At 42.5% G+C, this 6,180-nt stretch overlaps 1 protein-coding gene across 2 annotated transcripts in view; it reads left to right on the forward strand.

Annotated features, from left to right (window-relative positions):
• Positions 1-6,180, forward strand: part of ift140 (intraflagellar transport 140 homolog (Chlamydomonas)) — a 99,731-nt gene that overhangs the window by 42,662 nt on the left and 50,889 nt on the right. The window lies entirely within an intron of this gene.

The following is a 6,180-nucleotide window of genomic DNA, read 5'->3' on the forward strand; positions in this document are numbered from 1 at the left end:
GCTAGTTGAAGCTCTTCTGTTGAGCATGTTGATCTGTGAAAATTGCTCAATCATGAGAGGGCTCCTGAACTGTAATGAGAATTCATTTGAGCAGGTTCTAATGTTTGGTGGTAATCTTGCACGGACAGACTGAGTTGTAACGTACTGTGCTGCTGCTGCTACAAAAAGCTCATTTTCATGGCGCTTATATCTTGTGTCTGTATGCCTATGATAATAAACTTGAAATTAACTACAAATCAGTCAGCTTAACATCAGTGGTGGACAAATTGTAAGGTTCTGAAGGACATTTTAAATCAGCATTTATAGAAGCACTGTTTAATCAAAGTCTCTGCATGGCTTTATTAAGGGGTAGTGGGGGCAGATGGGGGTTGTTTCTCCCTAACTAAATCTTTTGAATAGGTTACAAGAAAGGTCATTGAGAGTATTTACTTCAGAGCAGTCTGTGTACATTTTAACCACGTATTTGATAAACCTCCATGTGATTGATTAAAAAGGAAAGTAAAAGTTCAGTAAATGAAAATAAAAACAAATACTGGAACTGTGAAATCAAACAAAATAATGGAAACACTCAGCAGTTTGGGCAACATCTTGAAAGAGAAGCAGTATTAACATTTAAGGTCCAAGAGGGTCCTAGAACTGAAATGTTAACTCTGTTTCTATCCACGGATGCTGACCAAACTGCTGAATTTTCTCACCATTTTCTGCTTTGATTTAAGTAAAAGTCTATGTGGTCGAAAGAAAAGTGGCAAATTGGATTAAAAAGTAGTCTCAGTGGAAGAAAGCAAGAGGTTACAATTGATGCATGCAGGAGATACAAGGGAGACTGCAGATGCTGGAAATCTGGAGCAAACACACAAAATGCTGGAGGAACTCAGGAAAAAACCCCTTCACCACTACCCCCTGTTGTTCATGACCAAGCCAATTTTGTAACCAATTTACAACTCATCATCGATCCCAGGTTATTTAATCTCCTGAACCAGCCTATCATGAGGGATTTTGTCAAATGTTTTACGAAAGCTTATGCAGACAACATCCACTGCCCTACCCTCATCAATCACTTCGTCACCTCCTCAAAAAACTCAATCAGATGCGTGAGACGGATCTCCCCCACACAAAGCCATGCTGACTATCCTAATGAGTCCATGGTTTTCCAAAACAAGTAAATTTGACACTAAGAATATTCTCCAGTAATTTCCCTACCACTGATGTAAGCTTCACTGGTCTATAATTTTCTGGGTTATCCTATTGCCGTTCTTAAACAATGAGGCAAGGGAATGCACAGTGGGAGCATCCTAAGAGGGCAGAGGATCTTGAGATGCCTTACCACCTTCATGGATTGGTGGGCAGGTAGATAGGTTGCGCTTGTTGACCAAGGCATAAAATATAGAGCAGAGAGGTTGTGTTAGAACTATCTAGAGCACTGGTTAGGCTGTAGCTAGACGGTTGTGTGCAGTTTTGGCCATCAACACAATGAAAGAATGCAGTAGCAAATGATTTTTATGAGGATATTGCAGAGCTTGGAGAGTTAAGGTTATGAGGAGGGATGGGCTGGTGTTGTTTCTTTGGACAAAGGAGACTGAGGAGAGATTTAACTGAGGTGTAAAGTATGAGAAGTCTTGACAAACTGAACATGAGAAACCTATTTCCCTTAGCAGAAAGGTTGATGGCTAGGTGTTGTAGATTTAAGTTAATTGGTACCTAAGAAGTTGCGGGGGATCTGGAACAGAGTCTGAAAGGTGATGGAAGCAGAGCCTCATTTAATTTAAAATGTACTTGGATGAGTACTTGAAGAGTAGTAACATAAATAGTGGGAAGTGGGGAAAAAAGCCAAATATCACTCAGATTTTAGGTGGACTAAGCACATTGGGCTAAATAGCCTCCTTTCTATGCCGTATGTCAAGCTGCAGAATAGCTGGTGCAGTTTATTGAAAATGTAACCCAGAAAGAGGAAAGGTCTGCTGTGCAATCAGTTTCGTTTGTTTTGATGGTATCTAGAAGATCAATTATTCAACAATAATTTGTATTTCTGTAGCACCTTTAACATTATAAACAATCTCAAGGTGCTTTGTTTATGTGAAAGAATCGTTCGATATTTCTGCCTTCATAAAGAATGTCGGGAAGAAAAATGGAAAAGAACTGATATTACTGAGAAAGGACAAGCAGCTCCAGGATAGGTAGCAACTCGGATGTTCTGTACATCTAGGCTTTTGGAAGCATGTTGTTTTCATTATTCCAGAATTAAATAACCCTCTCCAACACTGCACCCCCCCCCCCCCCCCCCCCCCCCCCCCCCCACCGAGCATTCTTTATGAACTATTGCACTAACTGAAGGCCAATTTGAAATTTGGCTGGTTTCTCAAGTCTATGTGAATTATGTTAAAATTATCAAATTATTCTGAATATCTAACACCTATAGTAAAGCTGGAGAGGATATTGCAGTAAATACAAACTTAGAATAACTTGGTTGTATGGGTTTTATTTTTAGAAACGCAGGTTTTAAATTATCTATACAAGAGAAATTTGTGGTAGAGCACATAGCCAGGAGTGCTCTGCTGTCTTAAATACTTCAGAAACCAACTAGTCTATACCAGAATTATATGATACCCACTTTAACAGCACAAAAAAAACACCACATAAAGCTGTGAAGGTATTTGTAATTCAAATATACTTACATTTTGTATCACACAATTATACCATTTATTATCCAGTGCATGCTATTAAATTGATAATAGTTTTAAGTCAATTCCCAAGAGTCAATTTAGCCCCTGCTAAAACCATTCAGCAAAATAGGGACAATATATTTAGGTCTTGGGCAACAGAGGAGAACGGTAAAAGTAACTTCTATGCTAAGTGCACTGGGTATGGCTGGTTTATCTTCCAGTTGACGAGACAGCTCTCAGAGTATACTTGTGTGTAAAACTCTGTGCACAGAGAATTTATTCCATAGCTCCACATACAACTGACTCAGTTGGATTTGTTACAAGGAAAAAGTGAGCTGGATGACTATCTGATTGCGTGCCACTGCACTTCCACAGGTCAGCTTCCCACATCTACACTCCATTAGTGGATGGAAGGTCATGGGAGATGTGCACTTCAGTTCCTGTTGCCTGCTGTGTCAGCAAGCACTGCTCTGCTACAGGAACACCGAAAGTTAAACTGTGCCCCCAAGAGTTAACAACAATGAAGCCTGCTGAGTTATTTCAATGGGATAAGAAGTGATAATAAATTACCAACATTACTTGGGAGCCCCCACTACCAGTACAGGGGACAGAACTGTACTCTAGGTAGTTTCTGTTGCCGGAGTAGAATTGGGCATTGTCCTGATAATTCTGTGTGGTAGTCTGTTGGTGTGTGTAGGATAAATGTTGTATAATGTGTGTACCATCTACTGGTAATCTGAAGTTTTTTTTTACAAAACATTTTAACAAAGTTGAATTTTAATGTGTCAAAAAAGGAAAAAATGAGCATCTCCAGCTTGGCAGCTAGAATGTCCAAATTAAAACAGGACATTTGAAGTATTTTTAGAATATTCCGGTTAATCCTCAGCAGTTTTGCTGCACTTGAAAATGGGCCATGTGTGGCTGAGCAGTGAGCATTCACTCTTTGATGTCTATATATAGGTTTGCAGAACAGTTAAATGGTCTACCACCTGCTGAAGTTTGACACGCCAATCTACTAGCACTGGGTCTAATTTGATCAGTTTTCAGTCAGCTGTGGTGGAATAACTTGCTTAAGTTCTGTGCCACAAAAGTGTGGTGTTTCACTGGTGCCTTTCCCAACTCACCAAAGTTGGGAACGTTATATCCCACTGTTATAATGTTGGAAATGGGACAACCAATTTGCAAACAGCAAGCTCCCACAAAAGGCAATGTGACAGTGATCAAACTTTGAAATGATGATTGATAGATAATATTAAGCAAAATACTGGAGATAACTTATTGGTTCTTCAATACCTTGCCATAGAATCTTTCACATACACTTGCAGAGAGAATAAAAATGAAGGATTGATGTAGGATTAGTGTAAATGGGTGGTTGATGGTTGGCACAGACTTCGTGGGCTGAGGGGTCTGTTTCTGCACTGCACTGCTCTATGACTCTAATATTTGATGGCAGATAGAGCCTCATTTTAGCTCTTGCCAAAAGTGAACAGTGCTGGACTCCCCTAACTACTGTTGGTGTTAGCTTAGATTTTCATGTTCAAATCCCTGGAGTGGGACTTGAACCCACAATCTTTCACTGAGCCATACCTGGTACTGCAAATAATTTGATATGTTTGTATACCCATTTGAATTTCACACAGGGACAACTGGACAGGATCAGAGGATTAACGGGAGGCTGGGCAAGGTTAAAAATTAAAGGAAGGTGATGTTGAAGATTAATGGGTGAAAGTAGACTAACAAGGTCAAACATTGATGGGGAGGGGTGGGGCTAAAGATTCTCAGGAGAAGGCAGAGCCAAAGGTTAACAGGAGGAGATGGGAGATGGGATGTCAAAGCTAAAAGGAGGAGGAGGGTTTGGTTTAATAGGGAGGGCAGGTTGTAGAGGCTGGCAAGTGACAGGCTGGGTGAATGGAACCTATTGCCCACCAGACGGTGCCAGGGGCTTCATCATCCAGTAGTCCTGGGCTGGCACCTGGCCATGGTGTGTCTGCTCACCTTGTGCTGTCAATATGAGCTGGCAGACCCCAGTCTGCAGTTGCCAGACACTGGTATCCAGTTCCTCTTCAGGGGCTGTAACACAGGATGTTTCAGAGAACAGACCCATGAGCAAAGGCAGAGCAGACTGAGAGGAGAGATTACTCACCTCAGTTACTCACACTACCCTGACCAAGGTCTATCCTTGGCCCCCTCCCATGACTAATCTACATGCTGCCCCTCAGCATAACCCCAAAGTATTGCACCAGCCTCCACATGTCCGCTGAGGACACTCATCTTTGCCTCACCGCCGTCTCTCCTGACCTCCCTCTGTCCCTCAATTGTGGAGGAGCGGACATCTCTATGCAAATATTAGGAAGACCAAAGTCCTCACCTTGGTTTTCAGTTTGGACCACATTTCCACACCATCAGTGAGATCAAACTTCCACATCTGTAAACTCTGGCCCTGCCTCAGAACCTCCTTCCTGTCTTGGTCACCTTCAGACTCAACTGTCCCACAGAACTCCCAGCCTCCCTCAACATGTAAGCAAGAAGTCATCTCAAAGTCTGCTGCCAGTGACTTAACTCACACCACCCTGTTTGTGCGTCACTCCTGTTCTCATTGACCTACGATGGTTCCCAGTTAAGGCAAGCCTTGATTTTCAAATTCTCATCATTGTTTTCAGATCCCTCCATGGTCTCGCCCCACTCCACCTCTGATGTCCTTCAGCCTTGCACGACTCCAGGATGTTCACAATCCTTTAATTCTGGCCTGGAGCATCGTAAATCACTGTCTCTACAGCTGCCTGTGTTTCTGGAATTCCCTCTCTTAAAATCCTCTGTCTCATACTTAATGCTCCTTAACACTATGATGAAGTTTTGGCTCATCTGTCCAACTATCCCTTTCTGTGGCTCATCATTGAATGTTTTCAGTCCAATGAAGTGCCTTGGGTATATCCTACCACATTGAAAGCAAAACAGAAATGGAAGAGGCTGTTGCAGAGCTTTAAAATCACAGCACACAGGCTGTGTGACCTGTCTGTGTACTATACACAATATTGTACTAACATCAGATTTAGACCAAAACAATGGAAGGAATCTTTTGCGACTCTGTACCAAGCAAGGACCCTCGTCAGGCAGGGACATTACCAGCCTCTTGTTGCTGGGAGAGAGGCAAAGAGCATGGCCTGGAATAACTGATTATCATCAACTTCACTTACCCCCTCCATCAAAATATCCGGAAAACCTCAGGCTCTTCCCCAGACCATTGGTCAGCCTGGGCTCCATCTCTCCTCATCACTCTGTTACCTTTGTGAGGGAACACTATGATGAAGTTTTGGCTCATCTGAGTGGGAGGCCAGCAGGAGACCCCAACCGCAAACTCTCTGGCCTGTGTCAATGAGCAAATATCCTGGTCCATTCCCACTGTAAAGCTCAACCTGGTGACCAACTGATGTAGTGACATGCCTGGACCTTGCAATCATCCTGAGGCCCAGGCAGATGCAGCAAGCATCCGGCAGGCAGTTACAGAGACCAGTGGAAAATA

This window comes from Pristis pectinata, chromosome 8 (assembly GCF_009764475.1).
Source record: "Pristis pectinata isolate sPriPec2 chromosome 8, sPriPec2.1.pri, whole genome shotgun sequence".
Classification (NCBI taxonomy): Eukaryota; Metazoa; Chordata; class Chondrichthyes; order Rhinopristiformes; family Pristidae; genus Pristis; species Pristis pectinata.